This window comes from Malus domestica, chromosome 09, assembly GCF_042453785.1.
Source record: "Malus domestica chromosome 09, GDT2T_hap1".
Taxonomy (NCBI): Eukaryota; Viridiplantae; Streptophyta; class Magnoliopsida; order Rosales; family Rosaceae; genus Malus; species Malus domestica.
Window position 1 is genome coordinate 27,620,607 of NC_091669.1, and position 21,130 is coordinate 27,641,736.

The 21,130-nt window shown below is 40.2% G+C and overlaps 1 pseudogene; it reads right to left on the reverse strand.

The window, feature by feature from the left end:
- Positions 1-60: 60 nt before the first annotated feature.
- Positions 61-21,130, reverse strand: part of LOC108169290 (nudix hydrolase 3-like) — a 36,352-nt pseudogene continuing 15,282 nt past the window's right edge.

Here is a 21,130-nt window from a genome sequence, read left to right on the forward strand (position 1 = left end):
AGCTTGAAACTGCTTTTATTGGCTACAAACTAGCTTGGATAATCTCCAAATGCAAAGGGCTAAAAACTTGAAATTTAGCCTGCATTTTTAACTATTCATCTACACGAATAGATTAAGATGGGGCGCCTGAGATAATCTTCAGGTGTTCGTAAAATCTCCTGCATATATAGATACATATATATGTATATGTACGTATGTATATCGTAGTTCTATATCTACAACTACAAGGTATTCATTTGCAATTTACGACGGAAAAACAAAAGGCATAGACACCGCTAAACCAGATTACTGCAAGTGGCATAAAAAGTCATCGAAGCCATGTCTGTCTCATGATCTGCAAGCTCACAGTACAAAAATTAGGCGATTAATACTCGAAATATTCAATAGGTAGAGGATTATATAAGATGGTATCAAGACATGAAAAATTGCAATCTGTCATTAGCTCAGGAATTATGTTATCATTTACTAGCATCCTTGAAAGATGGTAATGAGACTCACCAATTTATTGTCTTTGCTCCAATATTTTATCATCTACCGGAAATGTGGGAACTATATCCACGGGGACCTATGCAAATACGAACATGTTAGTAACTACACGAAGCGTTGCTATGATGCACAGAATCTTAGGGCATCTTTTTGGATTACAGATTTCAATTTAGATTTTCCTTATAGTAAAAAGAAAAGTAGGGAGCCAAAAACAAACTACATAATGCAAATCCCTGAATTTTTATCAAAGCGAAAATGTAGCTTAATAAATGCGAAATGTCAACTTGATCAATGAAAACTGGGAATATGTCTTACAGAGATTTCTGTCCAATGCACGCAAATTGCAAATATCAGCTTAATAATATGCATACAAGTGCCTGAACTCTTCATATTTGATCAATTTTATCGAAATAGATTTTTGTACCTGAATTTTCTCTAATTTTTGCAAAACAACTTTTAATGGGTCTGTCAGTATGCCGTGTTTCTGAAGCAGTACATTTACAGCCTCTTTGTCACCTTTTGCTTGTATGGTGAGTATCGCCCGACTCAGGGTCTCAACTGCACCTTCAACCTTTTACCAAAACAAAGGAGTAGTTATAGATAGCCTTGATGCGTCACCTTGGGGGCAAAAGGAGGAAATTTGGAAATTGATAAGTAATACCTTGGTAAAGTCAATAGAAAATGTTTCATCAGGATTCAAAATAAAGGCTCCTTGCACATACAACCAATTAAATTGCAAAGCTTGTCCTTTTCTGCAATTATAAAGTATAAGATACTTTGGAGGCCAAACATGCTGGATGGTTACTATAGCAATGCCCGCTGACAAGTGAAAAAGTGGACTTGAGAAGGATGAATTACTAGCTTACCCATGAGCTTCTTCAAGACCAAACCGTACTGAGCGGAAGCATCCAGCAAGAAAAGAAACATACATAGACTTCAATAAACTCTTTGAAAGTAAGTCCTGGAACCAGCAAGAAAAGAGACATGGAACTTCATTTAGTATAAGCACTAGAACACTGCTTGTATGCCATTACTATATGAATACCAGTGTCAGTAACACAACTTACAAGAAACAAAATTTCATTAATAATTATTAAAAGAAAGGTAAAAAGACTCGATCGATCAACAAGAAGTCCAGCATCATCTCAATGATAACATAATTAAAACAAATGAAAGATGCAAATTTGTAAACAAAAAAAAAAAAAAAGTGTAAACCAAACTATCCCACTAATGAGATAAAGTGAAGGAAAGCAATCTCAACCAAATAAATAGCCACTCACCTTGTCGATTAGGAACTTCAAGCCCAAAGGCCAACTATATCAGCTTTTGCTTCTTCCAGAGTTGAGTGGAGTTCTTGCAGTTCCTTTGTCAAGAGATGAAAACACATGGAAAATCAGATTTGACATTAAGAAAACAGTGCACACTTGATGTACTTAACCTTCAAAAATTTCCTTCTTTTTTATTGCTTTTTCTTAAACTGTTTAAAATGACATTAGAGGTAAACCAAGAAGCGCAAGAACTTCGAATATAATCTTCAATAAGACTGACTGTAAAATATAGATGTTTTAAGCAAACTAAATTTAGGCAACCAAATAGGATTTTGCATGGAAACAAGTTTCAAAGATGCTGAAAGCCAGATACCTGTTCTGGTTATCAACTGGACTTTAACAAAGTGTTGCAGTAATCTCAAATATGTTTAGGTTCTGTCTGTAGTAAGATAGAGTTATGAAATCAACTTCAAATTTCAATGTTCATTGACCAGCAACAATTGCTATCAAATTGACGATCCAAGTTTATTAAACTTTCTGTTCTGCTAGATATCTTGAACCTTATTTTGAAGAATTGTTTAGTTTACTATTAGCAGCGAAGCAATTCACAAAGGTTGTCAAACTAATATATAGTGAACAAGAAAATTAGATAACTTATACTGATGTCACTGACCAATCTCACTGTTGACTTTCTACCATCTGGAAGTGTTATGCTATGAGGTCTAATCCCATGGCAGCACTCATGGCAAATTGTGTGAGTGAAGAAAGATTCAAAATCTACAAGTTCCTGTTGTTCCTTTGTAATACAAACATCAGCTATAGGCTGAAGAATGTGCTTGAGCCTGATTTAGCAAAGGTAGTTCACATTATGAACAGATCAAAATTTGGAAAAGCAATAATGGATATTAATCTGAGGGAAGGAGAGTTTTACTTAGCCTCTGAGATATTCTTAAGCATGACCATTGATGTTCCTCGATCTTTTACTATACGCTCGTCATTTGGTAGATTAAATGCAGCAGTTTGAGGACCCTTGACATCCTAAGGTAAAACTTGAAAGTTGTCAATGTCACTTCATCAACCAGATCAATTTGCATATATATTGTTAAACATAGGTCAAGAAGACTCTGACCTCCATGGACTGACTTTATAACTAAGAAGAAAACTATTTTAGTAAACCCAACCCACTACTAACTTGTGATTGGTATGTCAAACTCAAACCTAAATATGAGAAGTATACATTTTCATTTTCTACCCTCCAAACACTATTTTTCATTGACTATTTTCTTCAACAGTAGAGGGTTAGAAGCAAGGAAAACTATAATCCCGATCATTGTGCCTGTGATGAAAAAATTGCATGTAGCCATAAAATAGAACATCTTGAAAGATTCTCCTGCATTATAAATAAGATCGATGACTTGAATAGGAGCATATATCACATCTCTGAACTTGCAGACATTATCCAGTGGCAGATTTTGTTCCAAAACCTTATAAAAATAAGGTAACGGATAATTAGAAGGAATAACAAAGTTGTCAGGATCATTTTTTTATTTGGTAAGATATTGCATCTCTGGTAGAAAACGTTTGTACAATAGTACCTGCAAATTGTCACCAAAAAGTTTTACTTGAGCAGTTGCTTTTTCATCTCGAACTCCAACAAATGCTTCAAAAGTAGCCCAAAATAAAAGGTAGTTCAATAACATCTAAAATTTACTACCATGCTACATCACTTAAATTCCCAAATAGGTTCCTTTCAGAAAAAAAATGTCCATGACTCCATATGCAAGAAAATGAACATTATAAAAACTTTAAGAAACAGAAGAAATTTAATTCAATATAATTGTATTTGCAGTATATCCGTTTGATCACATTTCAAAATTCAAAGTCATAAATGTAGAAGCTCAAAACACAAGGGTGGTCCATATAAAAAATACCTTGTATCCAAAAAGAGCATCTTCATATGTTTCATATGGCCCAATAGTAACATCCAGCTTAGAGTCCTACAACAGAAGAGTAGATAGAAACAAAGGCTGGTTCAGCAGTTTATGCTCTGAAGAATTTACAGACAATAAGCAAATAACAAGAGGAAAACTAGAAAGCTTCCATTCTTTCACTGTCTCATCTGCTTGAGACTATGGTACAGTTTGTTGCGAGAATCATGGTTGAGTTTGGTAACTTCAGTCTTGTGTTTCACTATTTAGTGAGAAACATTGTGCTTTTGGTGGTGGTAAAAAGCTACAGTTCTGTAAAGTTGTAGTCTGTTGGCAATTTTTTGGGTCATTTAAGAGGGAAAGAATGGTTGAACATTTGAATGCAAGTGTGGGGTGGAAACATATTTCTAGTGGATAGAGCCAAGATTTGCCGTTAGTACCTCCAGTGGACAGCTGGTTTCGCATTTAATGTATTGCTGTTTACATTATATTAAAAAAGAAAATTGTGGTCATTGCTGAAAAAAATAATAGTCAACAGGCAATAAAATAGGGAATTCCATTTCATATGAAGTAACACCACTTACATCCAGGCAATACAACTTCAGAAAACTAGATATTGTTGTTAAATTACATTGAAATCAATAATAAGACCATATTGTGTTAAAGAATTAAGCTGATTGATAGCAACTTCGACATTAATAAACTAGCTGATGAAAATAATTGTTTATAGGAACGAATAACTAAGAACCAACATCATATAACTGAAATACTGAGCAGATTCATGATTGTAAATGGTATATTAAATACTCTACAAACCAACTCCATCCAAGCTATATCCGAGTCATAGTAGTCATTTGAAAGGAAAGCATCGGCCTTGCTGTGAAAAAATCTCTTCAAACTTCATAGAGAACAAAAGATTAAGTTAACATTTGTACAACAACAACAACAACAACAAAGCCTTTTCCCACTAAGTGGGGTCGGCTATATGAATCTTAGAACGCCATTGCGCTCGGTTTTGTGTCATGTCCTCCGTTAGATCCAAGTACTCTAAGTCTTTTCTTAGAGTCTCTTCCAAAGTTTTCCTAGGTCTTCCTCTACCCCTTCGGCCCTGAACCTCTGTCCCTTAGTCACATCTTCGAACCGGAGCGTCAGTCGGCCTTCTTTGCACATGTCCAAATCACCGGAGCCGATTTTCTTTCATCTTTCCTACAATTTCGGCTACTCCTACTTTACCTCGGATATCCTCATTCCCAATCTTATCCTTTCTCGTGTGCCCACACATCCCACGAAGCATCCTCATCTCCGCTACACCCATTTTGTGTACGTGTTGATGCTTCACCGCCCAACATTCTGTGCCATACAACATCGCTGGCCTTATTGCCGTCCTATAAAATTTTCCCTTGAGCTTCAGTGGCCTACGACGGTCACACAACACGCCAGATGCATTCTTACACTTCATCCATCCAGCTCGTATTCTATGGTTGAGATCTCCATCTAATTCTCCGTTCTCTTGCAAGATAGATCCTAGGTAGCGAAAACAGTCGCTTTTTGTGATCTTCGCTAGATTGCTCCGGTCATTAGTGTGGATAAGTATATAAATGGATAGAGATAGGAAAGCAAACACAAGATGTACGTGGTTCACCCAGATTGGCTACGTCCACGGAATAGAAGAGTTCTCATTAATTGTGAAGGGTTTACACAAGTACATAGGTTCAAGCTCTCCTTTAGTGAGTACAAGTGAATGATTTAGTACAAATGACATTAGGAAATATTGTGGGAGAATGATCTCGTAATCACGAAACTTCTAAGTATCGGAGTGTGGTGTCGTCTTGACTTGCCTTATCTGTCTCATAGGTAGATGTGGCATCTTCTCTGGAAGTACTCTTCCTCCATCCAGGGGTGGTATCTTTAACTGGTGGAGATGCACAAGGTAATGTATCAATTTCACTTGAAGCTTACTTGTAGTTTCAGGCTTGGTCAAGCGCGATACAAACCATGTAGTAGGAGTCCCCCAAGTCGCCGAGCTAGGGGGTCTGCTGAAAGAGGTGACAGACAAGGTAAGCAATCAGAGCTCCGACTGATTGTTCACCTTCTCCCCATCTTGCAGCAGCATGAAGGATAAAGAGAAGAAAAATGAGAAGAGATGATATGAGATACTTTTGCTTTTGAAGAAGTAACTTTCCACAGGCTTATTCTTGAACTGAGCTGGAGGGTTTTCTGGTTTCCTCCAGAGTATAAGGCCGACTGAAGAATTTGAGGGTCAAAACAAGTCCATCAAATCTAGAGTACGTTCTGCCCTGCTGATATGGGATACTTTTGCTTTTGACAGAGTAATTGATGTATCGGCACGTGTGCTGTTACGCTTGTCTCCACATGCTTCCTTGTATCCTTCGCACTTGCCCTATCTGTTCCTCAAGCAGATGCGGAATCTTCCCTGGAAACATAAGATGTTGAACATGAGTACTCGAGAGCAATGCCAGGTAAGTAATCAGGTAAGGGGTTCCAGGCAGTCAGTTCTTGGCTGGAAGCTTGATTCCAAGTGCTGACTGATTGCTCTCTTTCTCCTTGTCTTGCAGGTAAAAACAAGGCCAAAGGAAAAGACAGGGAAAAAGCATGATATGGGATACTCTTGCTTTTAACCCTGATGATATGAGATATTCTTGCTCTAGTATAGCTTGTTTGCAGAGGTATTATCGGGGGGAAAGAAAGCTGAATATTTCGAAAGGCTTCGTTGGGAGTGCCCTCTCAGATATGATGAAGGGTTGAGCATTTTTGCAGGTCTGCCTGTCCGTTGGGGATGGAGGTCGACATATATAGGAGTCTCCCTAACAACAAGTAGTAATGCTATTCCTTTACCCTGTTTGGTCATAGCACGGTAGTGGGAGCTGCCAGTTTCACATGTTTTAACTCTGTCAGAGCACTTTGAAAAAGTGGTCTGTGGTATCTGGCTCTCGAGATTCGGAGAACGATGCCTCATCGATTTTTGAGAAAGCAATCATGTTGGGGGTCTGACTCTCGAGATTCGGAGAGCAGTGTCTCTTCGATTTTGAGGAAGTAATCATGTTGGGAGTCTGGCTCTCGAGATTCGAAGGGCGGTGCCTCTTCGATTTTGGAGCAAGCAATCTTGTTGGGAGTGTTGTCTCGAATGTGAGTAAAGGTTGGGCATGTTTGCTAGTCTACCTTGCCACGAAGCACAAAGGTTGACACACAGGGACTTTCCAATTATCCAGCAATGGTACTGTTCCTTTACCCTCTCTTCGATTTTGAGAAAGTAGTCATGTTGGGAGTCTGGCTCTCGAGATTCGGAGGACGGTGCCTCTTCGATTTTGGAGCAAGCAATCTTGTTGGGAGTGTTTTCTCGAATGTGAGTAAAGGTTGGGCATGTTTGCTAGTCTACCTTGCCACGAAGCACAGAGGTTGACACACAGGGACTTTCCAATTATCCAGCAGTGGTACTGTTCCTTTACCCTTGTGGGTAATAATATGGTAGCTAGACCTTCAAAATTTATGTGTCTAAACTTTGTTAGTGCTGTTTCTTTGCTATTCTTTTACCTTTCTTGGTCAGAGCGATGTAGTGGGAGCTGCAAGCTTCACGTGCTCAACTTTGGCAGAGAACTTTGGCAAAGTTATATGTGGTACCCATGAGCTATTGTTGCGTGTGGGAAGTGGGTGATTGAACAGTAAGATTCATGTGCTTTCTACTTCACCAGAAGTCTTCGACAGAATGCCCATAATTTCTGCAAAGCTGAGTGTGCGTGTGACAGGTGCTGACAAGGCTAGAAAAGTAGGTGCCTCTTCGATTTCTGAGATTGGCCCTCGTGGTCTCTGAGCAGCCCAGCTTTTGAGAAAGCGAGCGCCTCTTCGATTGATTCGGAGAACGATGCGTCATCGATTTTTGAGAAAGCAATCATGTTGGGGGTCTGGCTCTCGAAGATTCGGGGAGCAGTGTCTCTTCGATTTTTGAGAAAGTAATCATGTTGGGAGTCTGGCTCTCGAGATTCGGAGGGCGGTGCCTCTTCGATTTTGGAGCAAGCAATCTTGTTGGGAGTGTTTTCTCGAATGTGAGTAAAGGTTGGGCATGTTTGCTAGTCTACCTTGCCACGAAGCTTCTCTTCGATTTTTAAGAAAGTAGTCATGTTGGGAGTCTGGCTCTCGAGATTCGGAGGACGGTGCCTCTTCGATTTTGGAGCAAGCAATCTTATTGGGAGTGTTTTCTCGAATGTGAGTAAAGGTTGGGCATGTTTGCTAGTCTACCTTGCCACGAAGCACAGAGGTTGACACACAGGGACTTTCCAATTATCCAGCAGTGGTACTGTTCCTTTACCCTTGTGGGTAATAATATGGTAGCTAGACCTTCAAAATTTATGGGTTTAAACTTTGTTAGTGCTGTTTATTTGCTATTCTTTTACCCTTCTTGGTCAGAGCGATGTAGTGGGAGCTGCAAGCTTCACGTGCTCAACTTTGGCAGAGAACTTTGGCAAAGTTTTCTGTGGTACCCATGAGCTATTGTTGCGTGTGGCAAGTGGGTGATTGAACAGTAAGATTCATGTGTTTTCTACTTCCCCAGAAGTCTTCGATAGAATGCCCATAATTTCCGCAAAGCTGAGTGTGCGTGTGACAGGTGCTGACAAGGCTGGAAAAGTAGGTGCCTCTTCGATTTCTGAGATCGGCCCTCGTGGTCTCTGGGGAGCGCCTCTTCGATTTCTGAGATCGGCCTTTGTGGTCTTTGAGCAGCCCAACTTTTGAGAAAGCAAACGCCTCTTCGATTTCTGAGATCAACCCTCGTGATCTCTAAGCAGCCCAGCTTTTGAGAAAGCAAACGCCTCTTCGATTTCTGAGCAGGCGCTTCTTCGATTTCTGAAGCTCCGTCGAGTGCAGATTTTTATAGGGGCTGGCATTAAGTTCCAAAGCACACTTGAATCTCCACCAGTAGAAGCTTCATTCTTGCACTTCTAAGATCTTGATTTGTCCGACCTCTTCTCTCTTCAACACCTTTGAAAATGTCTGGCCCCTCCGACCGTCGTTTTGACTTGAACCTTGTTGAAGAGGCAGCCCCGCCTTCTCCAGACAACATATGGCGCCCATCCTTCGTCTCCCCTACTGGTCCTCTTACCGTTGGGGATTCCGTGATGAAGAATGATATGACCGCTGCGGTGGTGGCCAGGAACCTTCTCACTCCCAAAGATAACAGACTACTTTCCAAACGGTCTGATGAGTTAGCTGTTAAGGATTCGCTGGCTCTCAGTGTTCAGTGTGCAGGTTCTGTGTCTAATATGGCCCAACGCCTATTTGCTCGAACCCGCCAAGTTGAATCATTGGCGGCTGAAGTGATGAGTCTCAAACAGGAGATTAGAGGGCTCAAGCATGAGAATAAACAATTGCACCGGCTCGCACATGACTATGCTACAAACATGAAGAGGAAGCTTGACCAGATGAAGGAAACTGATGGTCAGGTTTTACTTGATCATCAGAGATTTGTGGGTTTGTTCCAAAGGCATTTATTGCCTTCGTCTTCTGGGGCTGTACCGCGTAATGAAGCTCCAAATGATCAACCTCTGATGCCTCCTCCTTCTAGGGTTCTGTCCAGTACTGAGGCTCCAAATGATCCCCCTCCGGTGCCTTCTCTTTCTGGGGCTCTACCGACTGCTGAGACTTCTCCTAAGCAACCTTTGTGAAGGCTCCCTCTTGTGTGTTTATTTTGACTCATGTATATGTACATATTTGTAGCTTATCGGGGATATCAATAAATAAGCTTTCCTTCATTTCAACGTATTGTGTTAAATACACCAAAGCCTTATTCGCTAAGTTCTTTGAATTTTCTTTTGTTGAAGCTTGTATGTTGAAGCTTTCTGAGTGGAGCATGTAGGTTGGGGTAGTGTTCCCTTAATTTTCCGAGTGAGGAAAACTTCTCGGTTGGAGACTTGGAAAATCCAAGTCACTGGGTGGGATCGGCTATATGAATCTTAGAACGCCATTGTGCTCGATCCTGTGTCATGTCCTTCGTTAGATCCAAGTACTCTAAGTCTTTTCTTAGAGTCTCTTCCAAAGTTTTCCTAGGTCTTCCTCTACCCCTTCGGCCCTGAACCTCTGTCCCATAGTCGCATCTTCTAATCGGAGCGTCAGTAGGCCTTCTTTGTACATGTCCAAACCACCGTAACCGATTTTCTCTCATCTTTCCTTCAATTTCGGCTACTCCTACTTTACCCCGGATATCCTCATTCCTAATCTTATCCTTTCTCGTGTGCCCACACATCCAACGAAGCATCCTCATCTCCGCTACACCCATTTTGTGTACGTGCTGATGTTTCACCGCCCAACATTCTGTGCCATACAGCATCGCCGGCCTTATTGCCGTCCTATAAAATTTTCCCTTGAGCTTCAGTGGCATACGACGGTCACATAACACGCCAGATGCACTCTTCCACTTCATCCATCCAGCTTGTATTCTATGGTTGAGATCTCCATCTAATTCTCCGTTCTTTTGCAAGATAGATCCTAGGTAACGAAAACGGTTGCTCTTTGGTATTTCTTGATCTCCGATCCTCACCCCTAACTCGTTTTGGCCTCCATTTGCACTGAACTTGCACTCCATATATTCTGTCTTTGATCGGCTTAGGCGAAGACCTTTAGATTCCAACACTTCTCTCCAAAGGTTAAGCTTTGCATTTACCCCTTCCTGAGTTTCATCTATCAACACTATATCGTCTGCGAAAAGCATACACCAAGGAATATCATCTTGAATATGTCCTGTTAACTCATCCATTACCAACGCAAAAAGGTAAGGACTTAAGGATGAGCCTTGATGTAATCCTACAGTTATGGGAAAGCTTTCGGTTTGTCCTTCATGAGTTCTTACGGCAGTCTTTGCTCCTTCATACATATCCTTTATAGCTTGGATATATGCTACTCGTACTCCTTTCTTCTCTAAAATCCTCCAAAGAATGTCTCTTGGGACCCTATCATACGCTTTTTCCAAATCTATAAAGACCATGTGTAAATCCTTCTTCCCATCTCTATATCTTTCCATCAATCTTCGTAAGAGATAGATTGCCTCCATGGTTGAGCGCCCTGGCATGAACCCGAATTGGTTGTCCGAAACCCGTGTCTCTTGCCTCAATCTATGCTCAATGACTCTCTCCCAGAGCTTCATTGTATGACTCATTAGCTTAATACCCCTATAGTTCATGCAATTTTGTACGTCGCCCTTATTCTTGTAGATAGGCACCAAAGTGCTCGTTCGCCACTCATTTGGCATCTTCTTCGTTTTCAAAATCCTATTGAAAAGGTCAGTGAGCCATGTTATACCTGTCTCTCCCAAAAGTTTCCACACTTCGATTGGTATATCGTCTGGGCATATTGCTTTTTTATGCTTCATCTTCTTCAACGCTACAACCACTTCTTCCTTCCGGATTCGACGATAAAAAGAATAGTTTCTACACTCTTCTGAGTTACTCAACTCCCCTAAAGAAGCACTCATTTCATGTCCTTCATTGAAAAGATTATGAAAATAACCTCTCCATCTGTCTTTAACCGCGTTCTCTGTAGCAAGAACCTTTCCATCCTCATCCTTGATGCACCTCACTTGGTTTAGGTCCCTTGTCTTCTTTTCCCTTGCTCTAGATAGTTTATAGATATCCAACTCTCCTTCTTTGGTATCTAGTCGTTTATACATATCGTCGTAAGCCGCTAACTTAGCTTCTCTGACAGCTTTCTTCGCCTCTTGCTTCGCTTTTCTATACCTTTCACCATTTTCATCGGTCCTCTCCTTGTATAAGGCTTTACAACATTCCTTCTTAGCCTTCACCTTTGTTTGTACCTCCTCATTCCACCACCAAGATTCCTTTTGGTGTGGGGCAAAGCCCTTGGACTCTCCTAATACCTCTTTTGCTACTTTTCGGATACAACTAGCCATGGAATCCCACATTTGGCTAGCTTCCCCCTCTCTATCCCACACACATTGGGTGATTACCTTCTCTTTGAAAATGGCTTGTTTTTCTTCTTTTAGATTCCACCATCTAGTCCTTGGGCACTTCCAAGTCTTGTTCTTTTGTCTTACTCTTTTGATATGTACACCATGAAAACCTCCATAGTTGCCTGTCTCCCTGCCCACGTGTCCATTTAAATCTCCTCCTATAAATAACTTCTCCGTCTGAGCAATTCCTTGCACCAAGTCTCCAAGATCTTCCCAAAATTTCTCCTTCGAACTCGTATCCAACCCTACTTGAGGTGCGTACGCACTAATCACATTGATAAGTTCTTGTCCTATTACAATCTTGATTGCCATGATTCTATCTCCTACCCTCTTGACATCTACAACATCTTGTACCAAGGTCTTGTCCACGATGATGCCAACACCGTTTCTCGTTCTATTTGTGCCCGAATACCAAAGTTTAAACCCTGAGTTTTCTAGATCCTTTGCCTTACTACCAACCCACTTAGTTTCTTGTAGGCACATAATATTTATCCTTCTCCTCACCATAACTTCCACTACTTCCATAGATTTTCCCGTTAAGGTTCCTATATTCCACGTTCCTAAACGCATTTTGCTCTCTTGAACTCTACCCTTCTGTCCTAGCTTCTTCACCCTCCCCCGTCTAATAGGATCAAAGTACTTCTTTTGTGTGTCCCGGGTAAAGTTGATAGGAGCATATGCTCCCAAACAACTTTGAGTGGAGTCGTTCGAAAAGAAGTTTCTATGGCCCCCTTGCTCATTTAACACTGCATCCGGGTGCCGATGGAGATACAGCGACCCTTGCTCACTTATCACTGTGCTCGGGCCACACAGCGCGCCACTTACGGGTGACGCCCTAGCTTTAGCGCGATTTTGTTCTGGATTCATTTTCATAAGGATTCGACGTGATCATGGAGTGCCGGCTGTCGACTACCTGACGCCCTAAAGTTAACATTTGTACAACGATAATATTTAGCACAACCACTGTCAACTTCTGTAGTTGTAATTTTTTCTAACATCAGTAATTACCACACTCTCACTCTAATATAACGTTAGGAACTTTTGGATGATGAGTTAATGAGTTTAAATAATGAGGTTTCAGTGATAAAAAAAGAAGAAGAAGAAAGAACCGTGCTTTACGAGGTACAACGACATATACAAATGACAGATCCCTTTAAGGTATTTGTCCCTTGGTATTTCATTGTGATATACCGCTGGATACTAGTTATAAAAGAAGACGCACATACAAAAATATTAAGGGATAGCTGACATCAAGTGACGTAAAAAAGCCATATTGATATAAAACACCAAGGAAGTTTTGTTGGACTCTTGCATGACTTATTTATATTTGTTACATTGTAAAGCTTGAAATCTCGGTATTTAAACCCACGCTAGCTTGGAAATTGCATAAACAATCCTTACCCTCAGAATTAGTAATGAAACAGCTTAAGAAAAGAAAGTCTTCAATCTCATACCTAGGGGAACTGGCTATGTCACCAACTTTATGCAATAAGTCAGCTGCTTGTGTGGGGAAATCATTATACTCTTGGGAGAAGGGAACACTATATAGATCGTGAGTGGATGTCACTGAATGATTTGTGCTTCCATCTGTACTTCCATACAAGGAAGAATCCAGGCTTAATTCGCTCTGTCTTTTAATAACTGCGAAAAAGCTTGTTGCAGCTTGTTTTTGGTCTTCTGTTAGACTTTTCTTCCACAATTCAAATTCCTACACCAAAAGAAACTCTTTTGTGTTCACAAATGCAAAAAAATCTTTCCTGAAATACAATGAGCTCCTGTTATATACCACTTTGTCCATGTCGGGCGGATAGAAGTTTGCGAGGTTTCAGCACAGGAAACACAACTTTCTATTCAAGTCCCTTCCACCCAGTAACCGGTCTTGTTGCTTCAGGAAGCAACTTTATAGCCGAATCTGCAATTGTCAAAAATGCCTCATTTTCATCAAGGGATGACCTGTTGATAGAAAATGAAAATATTTTTATTTTCATTGATTTAAGGGAAACAGAGATTTTACAGAAAGGGAAAAGCAAATTAAAAAGAGGATGAACAAGATGACTATCTGTACAAAACAAACAAAACTAGCAAGCAAGCAACACTCAGTGAACAACTTGGGTCCAGACAAGATGAACCACGTCACACTAAAGTGGAAATGTCAAATTTAGTTTTAACAAGAAAGCCACATTCAGTACAAAACGAAAGTAAAGCAACCCAATTTTTCACATAACCAGAAAATTTAATTGACATGCAGAATATTGCCACTGAATCAATTTTACCACAGCTAAAGGCCCATTTGTGGATGTTTACTCAGGTAGAATCTTCCAAAATTACACGAGCATACCAATGTATTAAAAGCGTAAGGCGTGGGCGAGGCGTCCGAGGCGAAGCCCGGCCTAGGCGTGAGGCGAAGCCTCACAGGATTTAATTTTATATATATATATATATATATATGTTTTATATATTATACACATAATTGTATAAAAATAATACTATGTAAAATAAACATCCATTCTCAATTTTTCATTCAAATCCATAGTCATTCAAAAGATAATATCATCTAAATTCATCATTCAAAGGTAATATCATCCAAATTCATCATTCAAAATGTAATACAAACAAAGAAAACAATAAACATTCAATGCATGTATACAGTTAATGAACCAATAATTTATTAATTAATTTATATACCAACAATTTCCAACAATTTATTAATTAATTTATATACCCATGTAGTCCCGACTACTTAGGCCTAACAATTTCCAACCTACTAGCACCTTCCACTAAATTTATAGCCTAACCTTCCCCAGAAAACCTTCCCCAGAAAAGGCAGAGCAGATTAATAAATTTATAGCCTAAACAAGGCAGCACGCAGAGGTAGCACGTAGAGGTAGATTAATAACTTTTCTGTCTAACTATTAACCCCTCTATTATAGCAAAACCTTCCCCAGAAAACTAAATCCCTAATATCAGAATTTCAAAAACCCTAACCCTTGGGATCCTGCTGACGGCGCGGGGGCTGGGCTGACGGTGCTGGGGTGACGGCGGTGGGGTGATGGCGGTGTGGCGACGATGTTGCTCCAAGCGGTGGCGTGGCGACCGGACCGGTGTTCTGGGCTTCTGGGCTTCTGGCGCGCGGGAGAAGAAGAAGCAAGAAGGCAGAAGGCAGAAGGCAGAGGTAGACGAAGGCGATCGAATTCGAAGGTATGGTATGAAGACTGAAAATCCTTACCCAAACGGCGTTGTTTTGGGTTTGGATGGTTTTCAAAAAACAAAAAAAAGGGTCTGACAAGGCGCCTGGACGCCGTGAGGCGCGCCTCCGCCGCCTCGGCGTCTCCGGCGAAGCATTTCGCCTACTCCAGCAAAACTGAGGCGTTTGCCTCACCGCCCAGCCTCAAAGGCGCCCTAGGCGCGCCCCGAGGCGAGTTCTTTAAAACATTGGAGCATACCCACGCAAAGACACACACATCATGGTATATATGCACGTAAAAATGTCATGTGCATACAGCTGAAAGAGCACCGAGTTAAAAAAATACATACCATGGACTCTTATCAATTACATAGTACATCCATTTCAACTTGTCCAACTGTGATGCATCCGCATGCTCCTTTAACCATTCCCTTAGAACTGGGTTACCGTACCAAACCTAAACGTAAAATTAGAGAAATGGAATGGAAAAAATCAGAGATGGTCACTGCAAGATTGATTAAGGATTGAAAAAAAAGAAGGAAAAGAAAAAAGGTGCATGACAAACTAGCTGCAACACATGGAAATTAGAAGATATTTTTGCATAGCTTCCCACCTGGCTCATTTAGTGCATTTTTACTTTCATATGAAAATAGCTAATTATTGTGCAAAATACATTCCAAAATGAGTACGCAGATCACACTACTGTTGATAGTCAAATGTACCATGCAGCAGCGTCACCAGATCATGGTTTTCATGCACATCAACGATCATTATGCATCAAACATTCTGAATAGCCTAACAGCACAAATATACAGGTCGGAATGGTTGCATAATTATCTAACAATGCATGTATTTCTGTACGAGCCTATACAACCTGAAGGTAAAATATTTGATTTACAATTGCTGCAGCCTTAATTGTAACACCAGAGCCTCCCTGTCTGCCTCTGTAAGACCTGTTAACTGCAACAATGAAGCAAAATATGCTGAACTTAACTTCAAGGATCCAACCAACTAAAAGAAAAAAAGGAAGGACACCAGCTAACCACAAAATATGGGAAAGGGAGGAGGAACTTCAACATCAAAAGTGTATAATATCCTATATTCTGGACACGAAGTTCAAATAGAAATACGACAAAACAAATTGCACCATCTGCTTAAAAATATGTAATACTATTGTTCAGTGTTCACCTTTCAGACAAGAAAGCTTATTGCACTTTCAATCAACTTTTAATTGGTTTGCACAGTTTGCATGTACTGGTTGTACAAGTTACAGAAAATGGAAAGAATGGTACTCAGCCTATGAAATGCTCGCCAAGGAAGCATTAAATTGTATCCCCAGAATATTGGATGGGCTAACAAACACAACAACCACAAGGTTCATAAAAAGCTCAATGCCTTTGAAAGCCCTTGCATGCCTTTTCTACCATATGCACACCAAATACTACCTATAGAATTCACATGTCACATTACCCATACACGATGCAACAAAAACACCCAATGCAGATTTTGGCTGAAGCAAATTAATCCCGATCACTAAAACTGAAGAAGGCAACTTAGGATGAAGCAAAAACTTATGAACATTCTGCCTTTCCAACTTCAGACAAAAACTTATAATCGTTGTACCATGAGTGAATAGTCTAAATCAAATGAAGTGAGAAGAAAAAGGAATAAACTAAAGAAATAATTTACTAAAATAATAACAGATGTAAGAACTGATTAAAGGGTGCTAACCTCGGCACTGAGGGAAACAAGAGCATAACGTTGGAGTTGCTTTTGTAGTGATAAATTTCGATCTATGGTGTTCTCCTTGTACCTTTATCAAATTTAATATGAAATAACAGGCATAAGAAAGAAGTGAATATCCAAGAAATTTGACGTGATAAGAATATATGGTGTATGTCTTTCTATCTTCACAATTATAAACATATTGATCTACTATTAAGGTTTTTCCTGCCAACCAAAGCATAAAATAAAATTGTGTTGCCATGGTGGCACAAGAACATTCATTTATGAAGCTGGTGAGGAACAATAAAAAGAAAAAAAAAATCTCCTTTTTGTCAAAGAAAAAGTTAGATCTTGACTTTCAAATTTTGAAAGTATAAAAACACAATAAAAGTTTTAAGAAAGAAAATTTATTGGAGATGCAACTAATCCAGCCTACATCAAGGACTTACTAATCACAAGTAAATTTGCTCCTTGGCCAGGTTACCTCCATGCAATTATGTCAAAGAGCTGACCATATTGCCCATTTACATCACAAGGGACATACTCAGGGTCTTCTTTGCAGAGACTTCAGTTTCCTGTCATTAAACAGAAAAGCAATATGTTCTTCCGATACACAAGAAAATTTCTATGAATACATAGGTACATTGCAACCAATACCAAAATCATCTTCGTAGTTTACTACTTTTCAACCCTAGTCTTTGAACTATTTCTAGGAATGGTCAATAATTCTTACGGCCATACTTCCTGCCTTAGAGAGAATATAACTGACAGATCTTCCTAGAGAAGTCAATGTATTGATAATACATGAATGTAACTTAATACGAAAGCAAAAGCAGAATCCCAAATAATTGGAATTGCAACTTGATATGCATCACCCTTCTCACCTGAAGAGTAAATGCTTCGAGAGGGATTGGATCCACAGTAGTCACCAAATATACATCATTGGATTCATTGTTAATGAATTTTCCATCATTTGTCACACTGCATTCAAAATGTAATACAATGTAAGTGATCATATTAATATACAATGTCTTCTATTAATCTGATTTCCATATACTTTTGTGACACTTCTACCACCTGTCAATTTTGTTCGCCTTCTTTTATTTATACCTTTTACTTTAACATGTCTTTCTTTAGTTATAAACTTATATATGCATCTAGTGGTCTATGTTGTTTATGCCATACCACCTACGCCTGCTTCATGGATCTAGCCACTTGGTCTACATTTTGTTGTAAACAGACTGATTTTCAAATCTGCTTTCTAGTCACACCAATCATCCACCTTTAAATACCCATTTTTATCCTGCATGGATGCAATGCACTTGTTTTGTCCCGTAGAAAACAGTTGGCCTATGGACAGAGATATTCACTGATGCTGGATGGAATGTGTTGATGCACAAAATCAGTGAGGACTTTGGTACAACAGAAAATGTTAAGTTTGTGACCTTCATTAGATTGCTCCGGTCACTAGTGTGAATAACTATGTAAATGGATAGGGACAGGGAAGCAAACACAAGATGTACGTGGTTCACCCAGATTTGCTATGTCCACGGAGTATAGGAGTTCTCATTAATTGTGAAGGGTTTACACAAGTACAAAGGTTCAAGCTTTCCTTTAGTGAGTACTAGTGAATGATTTAGTACAAATGACATTAGGAAATATTGTGAGAGAATGATCTCTATTTATAGAAGAGAGTTTCTAGTTTCATTTTGACATTGACACGTGTTGTGTTGTGATTGGCTTCTGATGTTGACACGTGTCGCGCTATGATTGGCTTCTGATGTCGACACATGTCACGCTGTGATTGGCCTCCTGGTTGGAGGGAAACTCTTCTGGGTCCTTGACGGTATAACGTTGACCGATGCTCAGTAGTTTCAGGATTGGTCAAGTATGGTACAAATAGTGCTCCCCTAAGTTCTCGAGTGAGGGAAAGTCCTCGGTTGGGGACTTGCAAGATCTAAGCCATTGAGTAATCACGAAACTTCTAAGTACCGAAGTGTGGTATCATTTTCACTTGCTTTATCTATCTCATATGTAAATGTGGCATCTTCTCTGGAAGTAGTTTTCCTCCATCCAGGCGTGGTATCTTTAACCGATGAAGATGCACAAGGTAATGTATCAATTTCACTTTAAGCTTACTTGCAGTTTCGGGCTTGGTCAAGTGCGATACAAACCCTCTGGTAGAAGTCCCCCAAGTCGTCGAGCTAGGAGATTTGCCGAAGGAGGTAACAGACAAGGTAAGCAATCAGACTTCCAAGCAAGTAACCTGGATCAGAGGTTCGACTTCGGCTTCCGGTTGATTGTTCTCCTTCTCCTTGTGTCATAAACAGCAACAAGGATAATGAGAAGCAAATGGAGAAGAGATGATATGAGATACTTTTGCTTTTGAAGAAGTAACTTTCCACAGGCTTATTGTTGAACTGGGCTGAAGGGTTTTCTGGTTTCCTCCAGAGTATAAAGCCGACTCAAGAATTTGAGGGTCAAAACAAGTCCATCAAATCTAGAGTACGTTCGATCCTGATGATATGAGATACTTTTGCTGTTGACAAAGTAGTGGATGTATCGGCACGTGTTTTGTTACGCTTGTCTCCACATGCTTCCTTGTATCCTTCTCACTTGCCCTATCTGTTCCTCAAGCAGAAGTGGTATCTTCTCTGGAAGCATAAGATGTTGAAGATGAGTACTCGAGAGCAATGCCAGATAAGTAATCAGGCAAGAGGTTCCAGGCAGTCAGTTCCTGACTGGAAGCTTGATTCCAAGTGCTGACTAATTACTTTTTTTGAGAAAGTAATCCTATTGAGAGTCTGGCTCTCGAGATTCGGAGGGTGGTGCCTCTTCGATTTTTGAGCACGTAATCATGTTGGGAGTTTGGCTCTCGAGATTCAGAGAGCAGTGTCTCTTTGATTTTTGAGAAAGTAATCTTGTAGGGAGTCTAGCTCTCGAGATTCGAAGGGCGGTGCCTCTTCGATTTTTCTCGAATGTGAGTAAAGGTTGGGCATTTTTGCCAGTCTACCTTGCCACGGAGCACGGAGGTTGACACACATTAGGACTTTCTAGTTATCAAGTAGTGGTGCTGTTCCTTTACCCTTGTGGGTAATAGTAGGGTAGCTGGACCTTCAAAATTTATGTGTCTAAACTTTGTCAGAGATCTTTGGCAAAGTTATCTGTGGTACTCGAGGAGCTAATGTTGCTTGTGGAAAGTTGTGCCTCTTCTGAATCCGGAGAGTGGTGCTTCTTCGATTTTTGAACCAACGACCCTGTTGCCTTTTCTTTTATAAGGGCACCAATTGTGTGCAAGAAGTACATTCAGAGAGTTATTGCTTGTAGGAATTTCCCTTTACTTCAGAGATTTATTGCATCTCATTTCTCCTTCATCATTTCTGAGAATGTCTGGCCCATCTGACCGTCATTTTGACTTGAACTTTGGTGAAGAGGTAGTCATGCCTTCTCAAGACAACATATAACGCCCATCCATTTTATCCCTTATTGGTCCTCTTACCGTTGGGGACTCTGTGATGAAGAATGATATGACTGCTGCGGTGGTAGCCAGGAACCTTCTCATTCCCAAAGATAACAGACTACTTTCCAAACGGTCTGATGAGATGGCTGTTAAGGATTATTTGGCTCTTAGTGTTCAGTGTACAGGTTCTGTGTCTAATATGGCCCAACGCCTATTTGCTCGAACCTGCCAAGTTGAATCATTGGCGGCTGAAGTGATAAGTCTCAAACAAGAGATCAGAGGGCTCAAGCATGAGAATAAATAGTTGCACAGGCTCGCATATGACTATGCTATAAACATGAAGATGAAGCTCGACCAGCTGTAAGAATCTGATCGAGAGATTTTACTTGATTATTAGAGGTTTGTGGGTTTGTTCCAAAGACATTTATTGCCTTCATCTTCTGAGGCTGTACCGTGTAATGAAGCTCCAAATGATCAACCTTTGGTGCCTCCTCCTTCTGGGTTCTACCTAGTACTGAGGCTCCAAATAATCACCCTCTGGTGCCTCCTCTTTCTGGGGCTCTGCCGACTGCTGAGACTTCTCCTGAGCAACCTCTGTGAAGGCTCCCTCTGGTTTGTTTATTTTGATTCATGTATATGTACATATTTGTAACTTATCGAAGATATCAATAAACAAGCTTTGCTTCATTTCAACGTATTGTGTTAAATACACCAAGGCCTTCTTCACTAAGTTCTTTGAATTTTTCCTTTTGTTGAAGCTTGTATGTTGAAGCTTTGTGAGTGAAGCATGTAGGTTGAGGTAGTGCTCCCTTAATTTCCCGAGTGAGGAAAACTTCTCGTTTGGAGACTTGAAAAATCCAAGTCATTGAGTGGTCATGAGACTTCCGAGTATCAAGGTGCAGTAGTATATGGTAGGAGTCCCCCAAGTCTCCGGTCGAGGGAGTTGACGAATGAGGCATTTCCTTTCTAAGTGGTAACCCAAAACGCCTTCTTCATATATATTTGTTATGAAAGTTGTTAGGCCCAAAGAAGAGGAGGCCTAGGTAATTTTTTTTTTTGAAATATTTTTTTCTATTTTTTTTCTTTTCAAATTTTCGAATTTTCGAA